The 12,667-nt window shown below is 44.6% G+C and overlaps 1 protein-coding gene and 1 long non-coding RNA gene across 12 annotated transcripts in view; one reads left to right on the forward strand and one right to left on the reverse strand.

Annotated features, from left to right (window-relative positions):
- Positions 1 to 651: 651 nt before the first annotated feature.
- LOC129631807 (uncharacterized) lies at positions 652 to 5,581 on the reverse strand. The gene is made up of 2 exons (XR_008704174.1): positions 5,201 to 5,581; positions 652 to 1,958 (listed from the first exon to the last, which is right to left on the reverse strand). It is a non-coding gene; the product is annotated as an uncharacterized LOC129631807 (long non-coding RNA).
- A 2,348-nt stretch (positions 5,582 to 7,929) lies between these two features.
- The window catches only part of LOC129631708 (zinc finger protein 665-like), a 41,307-nt gene continuing 36,569 nt past the window's right edge, over positions 7,930 to 12,667 (forward strand). For 7 of the 11 annotated variants that reach the window (XR_008704158.1, XR_008704160.1, XR_008704154.1 and 4 more), the window contains exons 1-2: positions 7,933 to 8,136; positions 10,288 to 10,346. The gene's annotated coding sequence lies outside the window, so the exon portion shown is untranslated. Of the gene's footprint in view, positions 8,137 to 9,024; positions 9,186 to 10,287; positions 10,347 to 12,667 lie in introns of those variants that run through there. The other 4 variants (XM_055552891.1, XR_008704159.1, XR_008704161.1 and 1 more) reach the window with 4 other exon arrangements.

Raw genomic sequence — 12,667 nt, forward strand, 5'->3', positions numbered from 1 at the left:
CTCCGAAGAAGATGATATAGCTTTGGGACCAGGGACCAGGCTTGATCACTCAAGAGCTTTTGTGTAGCAGAGTTTTATTAAAGTATGAAATGGGACAGAGAAAGCTTCTGACATAGACATCAGAAGGGGGATGGAGAATGCCCCCCCTCGCTAGTCTTAGCAAGGGAGCTATATATTTTCTCAATTAGTTATTACAGTAAGTCAAAATTATGTCTCAAGGTTGTAAAGGTCTTACCAGACCCATGCCCAGAATTTACATTTCAAGATGACAGGATTAATCAGAAGGTTCTCAAGGAGAAACATGTCCTCAAGGAGGATACATTGTTGTTATATTATCTTCAGTTCAGTTCAGTTGCTCAGTCGAGTCCGACTCTTTGCGACCCCATGAATTGCAGCACACCAGGCCTCCCTGTCCATCACCAACCCCCGGAGTTCACTCAAGCTCATGTCCATTGAGTCGGTGATGCCACCCAGCCATCTCATCCTCTGTTGTCCCCTTCTCCTCCTGCCCCCAATCCCTCCCAGCATCAGAGTCTTTTCCAGTGAGTCAACTTGAAAGGTTGTTGTTGAATCAGGCAAAGACACTGGGATTCTTAGCCCCCAGAGGAGAATTCAATCCGGGACCAGAAACGAGGCTTGATCGCTCAGAGCTTTTGTGTAATAAAGTTTTATTAAAGTATAAAGGTGATAGAGAAAGCTTCTGACATAGGCATCAGAAGGGGGCAGAAAGAGTACCCCCCTCTTAGTCTTCAGCTGGATGTTATATATCACTAGCAGTCTGTTAATGAAAGAAAGGAATGTCTTAAAATTCAGAATGGCACCAGGCCCCTCACCGATAAGATGTATTTTGGGATAATCTTGGCAGCAAATGGTTTATCCTGGGCCATAAAATGATTAACTTGAATCTTGAAGAAGGGCAGACCACCATACAAATAGTTTCATTTACATAGATTAGGGGAACAATATCTGAGTATAACATATTGGTTTGTCAAGTAGGTTCTGAGCCAAGAGGCTGAAGGGACTTGAAGACAGAGTTTGGGGTAAAAGCATAGTCCATTAACATAGCTTAAGACAAACATTTCCATAAGAAAAAGGCATTGGTTATCTCTAGGTTTGAGAATAGTTATCTTCAGGTGAAACCAGGTGTCATTATGGCAACACAGTATTTTAAGAGAAACCTCCTGTTAAATTTGTATAGAGAAGGAAAAAATATCACTAGTTTGTTTCCTCCTGCCCCTTAAGAGAGAGAAAAATGTCTGACACTTGCAGGCTATTTCCTCCATTTGGAGACCCCTGGCCTTCCTGCCTGCTCTTATTCCCCCCTTTTCTTTTAGGAGAATTATGTTGCCTAGGGAAAAGGGGCGTCTTTTTTGTTCCATAACTGCTTCCGAGCTGACAAGGGGCGTTGTCCCTAAATTGGTGAGGCAACATATTCTCCTAATCCTCATATTGAGGATATCTGATCCAGGGGCCCCAAGTAGTAGTTGGAGGAAGCTGTAGCAGTAGCAGGAGTTTGAGCAACCATTTGTAACTTAAAAGCTTTTATGTGGCTAGAAACAAATCTAGTTACACAGTTACAGATGTAAGGCAACATAGTCATTAAAACAAGCTAAAATCAAAATTAAAATTCACATTATGTCTATAGTTAAAGTGCAACGTGTTGCACCAGTTCATTTTAGGGTTGGTAGATGTCATCAAATGAAGAAGAGGCATCGCATGTGATTATTTTCGAAGGTAGAGACTTGGAGAAAGTCTTTTCTTTTAAGTGGAGATGTCCACCACGGGAAACCTTCCACTGATGAAGAGGGGAGTGTTCTACAGACCCAGCAGTTAGACTGATTGTGGAATGCAGGGTAGGAGTGAGCCCAGGAGAAGAAGGCATTGTCTTGAGGATCAAACGGTACACTCAGGATTTTTGGAGTCAGCAGAAGTAGGCTCACATAGGTTATCAGGCCCATCTGAAAAGTACAAAATCAGAGTATAGAAAGTAAAGACATAAAAAGATGTCACTTAGTTTTGGTCATGGTGTCACCTCTTAACTCGAGTGTGATGTACCCACGAATCAATTTCTGGCACTTTGACAGCTGTGGGAGAAGAAAGAATAACCTGGTAAGGGCCTTCCCAGAGGGGCTCGAGGGATGGGCCCCCAGATCCCAATGTTTTTATGAGGACCTCAGTTTTTGGCTCAAAGAGAGACTTGTTTGACTCAGAGGAGGGGTCAGGAGTTGTCTCCCAGAGTCCTGTTAATGCCTGTTGAAAAGCTGAGAGCTGAGTTACATAACTAATTAATTCCAAGGTTTTAGGGTCTATAACAATGTCTGTGCATAAGAAAGGCCTTTCATAAATATATTTAAAGGGGGACAGTCCCTCATTAAAGCTATGGGTAGGACTAATCCAATTGTCCTGCGTCTCTTGGGTTAATTTGTGCAGATGTCTTTTGATAATGTCATTAGCTTTTTCAACCTTTCCTGAGGATTGGGGTCTCCAGGAACAGTGTAAGTATATTTTATTCCTAGAACTTTAGATACCCCTGAGTTACAGCAGCTTTAAAGGCAGAGCCATTGGCACTCTGAAGGCTCCGTGGCAGCCCAGACCTGGGGATAATTTTATGGATTAAAATCTTCATAACCTGCTTAGCCTGTTCACTAAGACAGGGAAAAGCCTCAATCCATCCAGTAAAAGTATCTACCCAAACTTGTAAGCAAGAATATCAAATAGTTTTTGGCCTATGAGTAAAATCAATTTCGCAGTCCTCTCCAGGATACTTCCCACTTCGTTGTAATCCAGATTTTGCTAGCTTTTTAGTCTTTGGGTTATTTTTCTGACAAACCTCACACCTTTTGATAATATTTTTTAAAGTTTTCATTACATTTTAACCTTCAAACAAACGAGAAGCCATTTGGTAAGTACTCTCTGCACCCAAATGAAAACTCTGATGTAAACCCATAAGATTTTTTCCACTGAGCATTTTCAGGATTATTAATCGTCCATCTTCGGACTGTAACCATCCTTTATCAGTAATCTTTGTTCCTCGTTTCTCATATCTTTCTAATTTTTCCTCAGTATATTGTGGTTTTTCCTGTTCCACAGGACCTGTCCAAATCAAAGGCGTCTGCAGTGAAGGGGTTTCATAAAGTGTCGCTTTTCTGGCTTGACAGTCAGCCAGCTGATTACCTTCGGCTACTTCCATCCCTGCTGTGCCCTTTGCAATGTTTAACAGCTACTTCTTTAGGACAATATATAGCAGTTAAAAGTCTTTCGACCTCTCTGAAGTGTTTAATAGGTTCTCCTGTTGCTGTTTTAACCTGTCTTTCTTTCCATATTGCAGCATGAGCATGTAAAGTCAAAGAAGCATACTTAGAATCTGTGTAGATATTTACCCACTGTCCTTGGCTTAACTCTAGAGCTCTGGTCAGAGCCACAAGCTCCGCTAACTGAGCACTGGTTTCCTGGGGGAGAGATTTTGCTTCTGAAACCTATTCAGCAGTCACCAAGGTGTAACCTGCTTTACGCTTTCCATCCCGAACAAAAGAACTGCCATCTGTAAATATTTCCATGTCAGGATTGTCTAATGGGGCATCCATTAGATCTTCCCGAGCTGCCTAGTTTAAAATTGGGAATTGGGAACAATCGTGATCAGGTGTTGCATTTTCCTTCTCAGGAAGGAAAGTGGCAGGATTAATGTTTCCACAAACTTTAAGCTTAGTTACTGGTCCTTCTAACAACAGTGACTGATATTTAAGAAGCCTATTGTCTGTCATCCAAATATTAACCTTAGAATTTAAGATTCCACTCACATCATGGGAAGTCAGTACAGTAAGATTTTGTCCATTAATTATTTTTAAAGGTTCAGGTGTTAATAAAGTTGCTGCCCCAATTACTCTTAGGCAGTGGGGCCACCCACGTGAAATTACATCTAATTTTCTGCTTAGATAAGCAATAGGTTGCTGGTGAGGCCCTCAGAGTTGTGTCAAAACTCCCAAGGCCATACCTTTTCTTTCAGTGACAAACAAATTAAATTGTGACCCTGTGGGCAAGCTCAGAGCTGGAGCTTGCAAGAGAGCAGTCTGAAGAACCTTAAAAGCCTTTTGAGTTTCTGGAGACCAAACCAGTTTGTCAGTTTGGGCCTGCTGAGTTTTAGCTATAAGTTTATGTAAAGGCTGGGCAAGTTCCCCATAACCCAGAATCCAAATATGACAGTAACCTGTGATTCCCCAAAATCCTCTCAATTGTCTTAAAGTCATAGGTCGGGGATGATTTAGTATAGGTTTAATTCTCTCAGGGCCTATGGCCCTAATCCCTTATGATATGATTAGGCCTAGATATCTAACCGATGGTTGACAAAGCTGAGCCTATTCTCTTGATGCCTTGTAACCACAGCCTGTCAGAAAGTTTAAGAAATCTTCTGAGACTCCTGAACAAGCTTCCTCTGTCTCAGCACAGAGAAAAATATCATCAATATATTGTAACACCACCGCTTCAGAGCTATTAAAGTTTCGTAGATCCCGTGACAAACTTTGTCCAAATAAGTGATGACTGTCACGAAATCCCTGGGGCAAAACTGTCCAGGTTAACTGAGAAGCTGGCTGTGTAGGGTCTTCAAAAGCAAATAGAAATTGACTTTCTTCCACCAAAGGCACTGAATACAAGGCATCTTTTAAATCAACTACTGAGAAGTATTTGGTTCGCTCAGGAATTTCAGACAATAGAGTATAAGGATTAGGCACCACGGGGTGTAAAGGAACTGCAACCTCATTTATTATTCGTAAATCTTGAACTAGTCTCCATTTACCATTTGATTTTTTTATACCCAAAATAGGAGTGTTGTAAGGACTGTTACAGGGAAATAATAGTCCCTGCTCCTTTAAATTTTCGATGATGGGTTTTAACCCTTCCTTCACCTCAGGTTTCAGTGGATACTGTTTCTTATGTGGAAATAAGTGCAGGTCTTTGAGCTTGACAACTACAGGAATAGCATTTTGTGCTCAACCCACAGATTTTCCATCAGCCCATACTCTAGGATTTACATTTTGTTCAACTGAAGGGAGAGAAAGGGAGGGCTCCATATTTATGAAAAGAGAGGCTTGGACCTTGTTTAGTATATCCCTCCCCAAAAGGGGTGAGGGAGATTCTGGCACGATCAGAAACTCGTGTGAAAATAGAATCCCAGTTGCAAGATAAAGAATAACTGAAATAATACCTTTTGGCTCGTCCAGACAGTCCCATTATGGAAGCAGATCGGGAAGAAAGTGGGCCAGGGGCTTCAGTAAGCACAGAGTAAGTTGCTGCAGTATCTAAAAGGAAATCGACGGATTGGCCCCCCACAATTATTAATACCCGGAGTTCCTCAGGTGTAATTAGGACGGGAGCTTGTGTGGGGACCCCCGGGCACCTCGGTCCTGATTGTCTTGAGAGTCCGGCCCCGGAGACCTAGGCTTCTGAGGGCAGTCTCTCTTCCAGTGTGGTCCTTCGTAGACCAGACATGGAGCCGGGGGCGGCTTAGATGCCTGAGGCAGCTTAGATGCCTGAGGGCAATCCCGCTTGAGGTGCCCCTCCTTTCCACAGTAACAGCAAGCCCATCCCTTTTTACCTGGGTCCCTCTGGGCATTTTTTTCAGGCTGTTTAAGAACGATTTTCATAGCCATGTCGAAGGCTTCCGCCTTTTCCTGTGTCCTTTTTTGCCTTTCTTTCTTTTCCTGATATTCCCTACCATAATAGACTGTCTGAGCCAGTTGTAACAGTGTCTAAAGACTGATTTGGTCTATACGCCCGTTTTAATAGCTTAGGGCGGATATCTGGAGCCAACTGAGTGAGAAATCTATCTTTTGAGATCACTTTTTCCTAGTTCCTTACAGAACCAGTCTAATTGTAAAACAGTATTATACTTAAGAGACCTTCCAACTGGCCACCGTTCGCCGTCCTCCAATGGATACCGTGGCCATGCTGTATCACATAGGAAGACCAGGTGTGTCTTCTTTAAGCCCTGGGGATCAAATCTATCCCAGTTTTTCAGGATACAGTTCAAAGGAGTGAGGCTGGAATTGTTAGCTCCCGTCTGTGCGAGAGAAAAAAAGCGACCAGCGCCATTTTTTCTACCGGAGGCGTCCCTCCGTGCTCTAGATGGGGGTGTAGACAGACTTTACACCAAAAGCTTTTCCTTCCTGGTCGGATTTAGTTTGTCCCTTACCGACGTAGGCGCTGTCCGCGTCTCTCCCGGTTCTACAACCGAGATGGGGTGGGGATGTACCTGGGGTAGACCTGATAGCATCCCTACTTGACTTCCAGCTCTTCACCTTTAACCTTGCTTCCTCTGATGTCACCGGGGTGAATCAGAGTAACCTTCTGGAATGTATCCCAAGCTAAGACCTGAGTGCCTGTGCATGACCTTGAGTATATTCCTGACCACAATAAGACTGAAACGAACATGAAGTTGAGATGTTCTTACCAAGCATTACCACACCAGTATAGGAGCCTCCATCTGGCCCACTAAGAGCCAGTGTTACCAAAGGAAAAAAAAATCATTGCAGTCCCAATCTGAGTCACCTTTAACCTCAGAGATGTTCTTGGAGCTAGAGCTCCATCTAGCTTCCAAACTTTCGATTCCTAGCGAGGCTAGGCGCTTTCTTGACTACCAATCTAAATTTGGGACCTAAGCCACAGTACACAGTAGCACTATAGATCACCAGTCCCTTGAAAGTCTATGATCTGATAGATTAGGTTAGTACTTCTAATTCCCAAGGAGTTATGAAATGGTCAAAGAGACCAAAAAATTTGACCAAGTAGGGAGAGTTCGGTCCACACGCTTTGTCCATTTCTGGTCAGTTTCTGAAGGAGACATTGGGTGCCTCTTGGCATTGGCAGGTCGGTATAAACCCCCGACAGGTTTCTGCCATAAGCCGTATGAGATCACCGTGGAACCGCAGAGTAGGGCTCCTCACTTGCTTCTCGCAGGGCATGTCATTCATTCACACAAGCACACCGGAGCGTTAGTAAAGCACACCAGAAAAAGTGTTCGCTAAGAGAACAAAGAACTAGAGCTCCAAGCTTCCTTACCTTGTCCTGAAGGATCCCGGACGAGCCCCCAAGATGAAAGGTTATTGTTGAATCACGCAAAGACACCGAGATTCTTGGCCCCCAGAGGAGAAGAATTCAATCCGGGGCCAGAGACGAGGCTTGATCGCTCAGAGCTTTTGTGTAATAAAGTTTTATTAAAGTATAAAGGAGATAGAGAAAGCTTCTGACATAGGCATCAGAAGGGGGCAGAAAGAGTAACCCCCTGCTAGTCTTCAGCTGGATGTTATATATTACTAGCAGTCTGTTAATGAAAGAAAGGAATGTCTTAATATTCAGAATGGCACCAGGCCGCTCACCCATAAGATGTATTTTGGGATAATCTTGGCAAGCAAATGGTTTATCCTGGGCCATAAAATGATTAACTTGAATCTTGAAGAAGGGCAGACCACCATACAGTTTCATTTACATAGATTAGGGGAACAATATCTGAGTATAACATACTGGTTTGTCAAGTAGGTTCTGAGCCAAGAGGCAGAACCAACTAGAAGACAGAGTTTGGGGGTAAATGCATAGTACATTAGCATAGCTTAAGACAAACATTTCCATAAGAAAAAGGCATTGGTTATCACTAGGTTTGAGAATAGTTAACTTCAGGTGAAACCAGGTGTCATTATGGCAACACAGTATTTTAAGAGAAACCTCCTTTTAAATTTGTATAGAGAAGGAAAAAATATCACTAGTTTGTTTCCTCCTGCCGCTAAAGACAAAAATGTCTGACACTTGCAGGTTATTTCCTCCTTTTGGAGACCCCTGGCCTTCCTGCCTGTTGCCCTCTCAAACTCTTTGCACGAGGTGGCCAAAGTATTGGAGTTTCAGCCTCAGCTGAAGCTTGAAGTTTTACCTGAGCTGTGTTACAGAAGGTAACTTAGTGCTGTCAAGGTAACAGGCCCCGCCCCCCTCCGCGGCCCGCCCCTCCCACGAACTCTGCGCACAGCGGTGCTCGCCCCGCCCCGGGTCGGACGCCTCAGCTCAGCTCTAATACCAAAAGCCCTTTCACACAGAGCCGGAAGTTGGAAAGCGCGGAGCCGAGGTCCCCGAGCTGCGCCTAAGCTTCCTTCTAGAGTAAGTTTGAAGAGCTCGCCACCCCTCAAATCCACACCTCCGACCCCGCTCACTCGTTCTCATGCCAGCGACCTGAAAACCGTGGCACCCGGTGCTCGGCACCGAATAAACGCTGCCGCTGCCGTTGGCGGCCCAGTTATCTTTTCGTTTGGGTTTTAAGTGTTGCTGAGGCGGTTTCGGCCCTCGGTCCGCGTAGACACCGCCTCTGGCGACATTTTCCTGCTTAAAACCCTTTTTTACCTCTGGCCTCGCCAAGTAAAGCCCTCGCTCGCGAGTTGGAGTCACGCCCGCCGCATCGCCTTCTCCACTGCGGGAGGCAGAGCCCAGATAGGCCGCGCGCCCTCTCCCCGGTCCCGGGATTCCGGAGAGCCCGCCCCGCTCCTGAGGCCCCTCTCTCCCAGCCCGTCTGTCCTCACGTCTCCTGAGGCCGGTCCTTCTGCCCCGCAGCAGGCCCCTTTCGTGTCAGCCCGTCCCCTCACCCCGCGTAGGGTAGGTGACCTGGTCCAGCCTTGTGACAGCCAGTGCTGTTCCATGCCCAGTTCAGCTCGGTCGGAAAAGGTGATCTTCCGGTCCGGGGGCGTCTCGTTCTGTGGCCCACTCAGTAAATTCAGGAGGCAGGAGGATCAGGAGAAGCCGAGTCAGAAGGACTGAGAGAAATAACTGCAACTGAGGAGAAAAGCATCAGGGAGAACCAATGGGAAAACTGAGAATGGTTGAGGGATTTGCAAAGGGATAGTCAAGTCAAAGAGGTTAAGCCTTGAAAATAGCCAAGTGAGTAAAATAGAGAAGTATTAATAAATTAGAAAGCCAGATCTCCAGGGATTGGAAAACAGCGTAGGGAGAACTGCCCTGTATGAGATGAGAGCGGGGAGGCGAAGGGCGATGAGGACATCAGAGGTGGAGAGTCCCTAACTGGGTTTTGGCCGGGTTTGAGTCCAGGCCTCTTGGGTTACAGTCCGGAGTTGTGTTTTCACCCGGATGGAGTCCCGCCACAAGGGTTTGCGTCTCAATCTGAGGTGGCAGGTTTTCTGGTGCTGGCAGAGAAAGAGGTAAGGAGCAGAGGAAGAAAGGGCTGGAAAGAAGCATAGCCACATGGCCTGCCAGAGAGTTGGGAGGAAGGGAGAGTCACAGCAAGAGAAGGGGAGTAATCTGGCGCGCAGAGAGGGAGCCGAAATGGGGGAAGAAAGAGGCCAACACAGGTATGGATTTTTGAAAGACTCAGGAAGGTTGTAGAGAGAGAGCATTTCGAGCGGGAACGAATTGCAGCAGCCTGGGACAGGACACGTGTGAGGGAGGAAATAGGACAGGGACAGCAGGAGAGCAGAGGGAGAGAAAAAGAGACCCAGATGAAATAGGTAGATAGGTGAACAGAGGGATAAGCTCGATCCAGGTGTGGCCAGTTGTTTGGATACAGATGATTTTTTTAGTTATACAGAGGAGGCTGAGAATTTCAAAACTCCTGTCTATAAGGCTTGTGTCTTTTTTTTTTTATTACTTGTGGCAGAAGATGACTTTCATTTGCAAACTCTGTTGAGCCTGGGGCAGTGGCTTCATTCACTGAGTTGTGAGTGACCCCCTTCCCTTGTCCTACCATGAGATAGAGGTCAAGGAAGAAGAGACCTGGGGCAAGAGATGACTGACTCTAGAGTGTCACCCTGTGGTAGCTTTTTTTTTTTTTTTTTAATTAATTTTTTGGCTGTGCTGTCTTCGGTTCTGTGCCCTGGGCTCAGGAGTTGTGGCTCCCAGGTTCTAAAGCACAGGTTCAGTAGTTGTGCACAGGCTTAGTTGCTTGTACTTGTGGGATCTTCCTGAACCAGGGATAGAACCCATGTCCCCTGCATTGTCAGGCAGATTCTTATCCACTGTGGCATTATTGGGTAGTGTTTTTAAGGGGACACTTTTTTTTTTTAAACGGATTCACATTTTCTCCTTTCTTTATGTATGGTGCTTTTTGTAGCTTGGAATAGGTCTTAATTCATTCTGTTTCTGTAATCATTTTTAACTTTAGAAATAAGCTTTTTTAGTTTCCAGTATTCTACTTGTATCATCCTTTTCTAAATATGATTATTCTCCACATTTTTTTAAACTTTGACACCAGATTTTTAGATTAAAAATATTTCACGTTTTTTTTTTTTTTCAAAATTTTTTCAGATTCATTCCTTGCCTGAGTGCTTTCTTCCCCTCATCTCATACATTTGAAATTTTCTTTGGTAAGTAGTAAATCATCTTAGACTATTTTGTACCATATTAAGCAAAAATGTCACCTCGTTTTATCAGTTCTAATGAGGTAGATGAACCTAGAGCCTATTATACAGAGTGAAATAAGCCAGAAAGAGAAAGAGAAATACTGTATATTAATGCATATATATGGAATTTAGAAAGATGGTAACAGTGATCCTACATGCAGGGCAACAAAGGGAGACACAGATGTAAAGAACAGATTTTGGACTCAGTGGGAGAAGGTGAGGGTGGGATGATTTGAGAGAATAGCATTGAAACATGTAAATTACCATATGTAAGATAGAATGATCAGTGCAAGTTCGATGCATGAAGCGGGCACCCAAAGCCAGTGCTCTGGAACAACCCAGAGAGATCTGGTGAGGAGGGAGGTGGAAGAGGGTTCAGAATGGGGGGGCTGCTGCTGCTGCTAAGTCGTGTCAGTCGTGTCCGACTCTGTGCGCCCCCATAGACGGCAGCCCAACAGGCTCCTCTGACCCTGGGATTCTCCAGGCAAGAATACTGGAGTGGGTTGCCGTTTCCTTCTCCAATGCATGAACGTGAAAAGGGAAAGTGAAGTCGCTCAGTCGTGTCCGACTCTTAGACTCTTAGCAACCCCGTGGACTGCAGCCTACCAGGCTCCACCATCCATGGGATTTTCCAGGCAAGAGTACTGGAGTGGGTGTCATTATAGTCAGTAGCAGTCTATTAATAAAGGAAAGGAATGTTTTAAAACTCAGAATGGCACCAGGCCCCTGGTCCATAAGATGCATTTTAGGATAATCTTGGCACCAGATGATTCATCCCAGGCCATAAAATGATTAACTTGAATCTTGTAGAAGGGCAGATTACCATACAAATAGTTTTGTTTACGTAGATTAGGGGAACAGTATCTGAGTACAACACACTGGTTTGTGAAGTAGGTTCTGAGCCATTAGGCAGAACCAACTTGAAGACAGAGTTTGGGGTAAATGCATAGTTTATTAACATAGTTTAAGACAAACATTTCCATAAGAAAAATGCAATGGTTAACTCAAGGTTTGAGAATAGTTAACTTCAGGTGAAACCAGGTGTCATTATGGCAACACAGTATTTTAAGAGAAACCTCCTTTTAAATTTGGATAGAGAAGGAAAAAAATATCGCTAGTTTGTTTCCTCCTGCCACTTAAGAGAGATAAAAATGTCTGACACTTGCAGCCTATTTCCTCCATTTGGAGACCCCTGGCCTTCCTGCCTGTTACCGTCTCATTGCCCCCTTTTCTTTTAGAAGAATTATGTTGCCTAGGAAAAAGGGGCATTGTTCTCGTTCCATAACTGCTTTCGAGCTGACAAGGGGCGTTGTCCCTAAATTGGTGGGGCAACATATTCTCCTAACCCTCATACCGAAGATGTCTGATCCAGGGGCCCCAAATAGTAGTTGGAAGAAGCTGCAGCAGTAGCAGGAGTTTGAGCAACTATTGCAGGAAGGGGGACTCCTGCCAGGGCCTGAAACTGGGCTCTGATCTAACACTCGGAAATGAATGGTCCGAGGAGACACGTGTGCTGACAAAGCAAGAGATTTTATTGGGAAAGGGGACCCGCGTGGAGAGCAGTAGGGAAAGGGAACCCAGGAGAACTGCTCTTTCACGTGGCTCGCAGTCGGGTTTTATGGTGATGAGATTAGTTTCCGAGTGGTCTTTAGCCAATCATTCTAATTCAGAGTCTTTCCTGGTGGCACACCATCACTCAGCCAAGATGGATGCTAGCGAGAGGGATTCTGGGAAGTGGACAGACACTCCGTGTCTCCTTTTGACCTTTCCCGAACTCTTCAAGTTGGTGGTGGCTCATTAGTTCCGTATTCCTTATCAGGATCTCCTGTCATAAAACAACTCATGCAAATGGTTACTATGGTGCCTGGCCAGGGTGGGCGGTTTCAATCAGTGTGCTTCCCCTAACACAACCATTTGTCACTTAAAAGCTTTCATGCGGCTAGAAACAAATCCAGTTACACAGTTACAGATGCAGGGAGCAAACAGCAAAAACAAAACAATCAGAATTATTGTAAGTAAGATAGTTTTCCACCATGGGGCACTAGTTAACATCTCCCAAAATGAGGCAATTGAGGCTTCAGGAATATCCATAGCCCCAGTCATCTTGTTCATGTGTTTAATAAAATGAGTAACATTAATGCTCATATCAGGTATATATGTACAGCATTGGGTATGAATAATGGCACAAGTTCCTCCTTGCGCAGCTGTCAGAATATCTAAAGCCAATCTGTTTTGTAAAACCACCTTTCTAATTAGTGCTTATTCAGCATTAAGAGCTGAAATAG

This window comes from Bubalus kerabau, chromosome 17, assembly GCF_029407905.1.
Source record: "Bubalus kerabau isolate K-KA32 ecotype Philippines breed swamp buffalo chromosome 17, PCC_UOA_SB_1v2, whole genome shotgun sequence".
Classification (NCBI taxonomy): domain Eukaryota; kingdom Metazoa; phylum Chordata; class Mammalia; order Artiodactyla; family Bovidae; genus Bubalus; species Bubalus kerabau.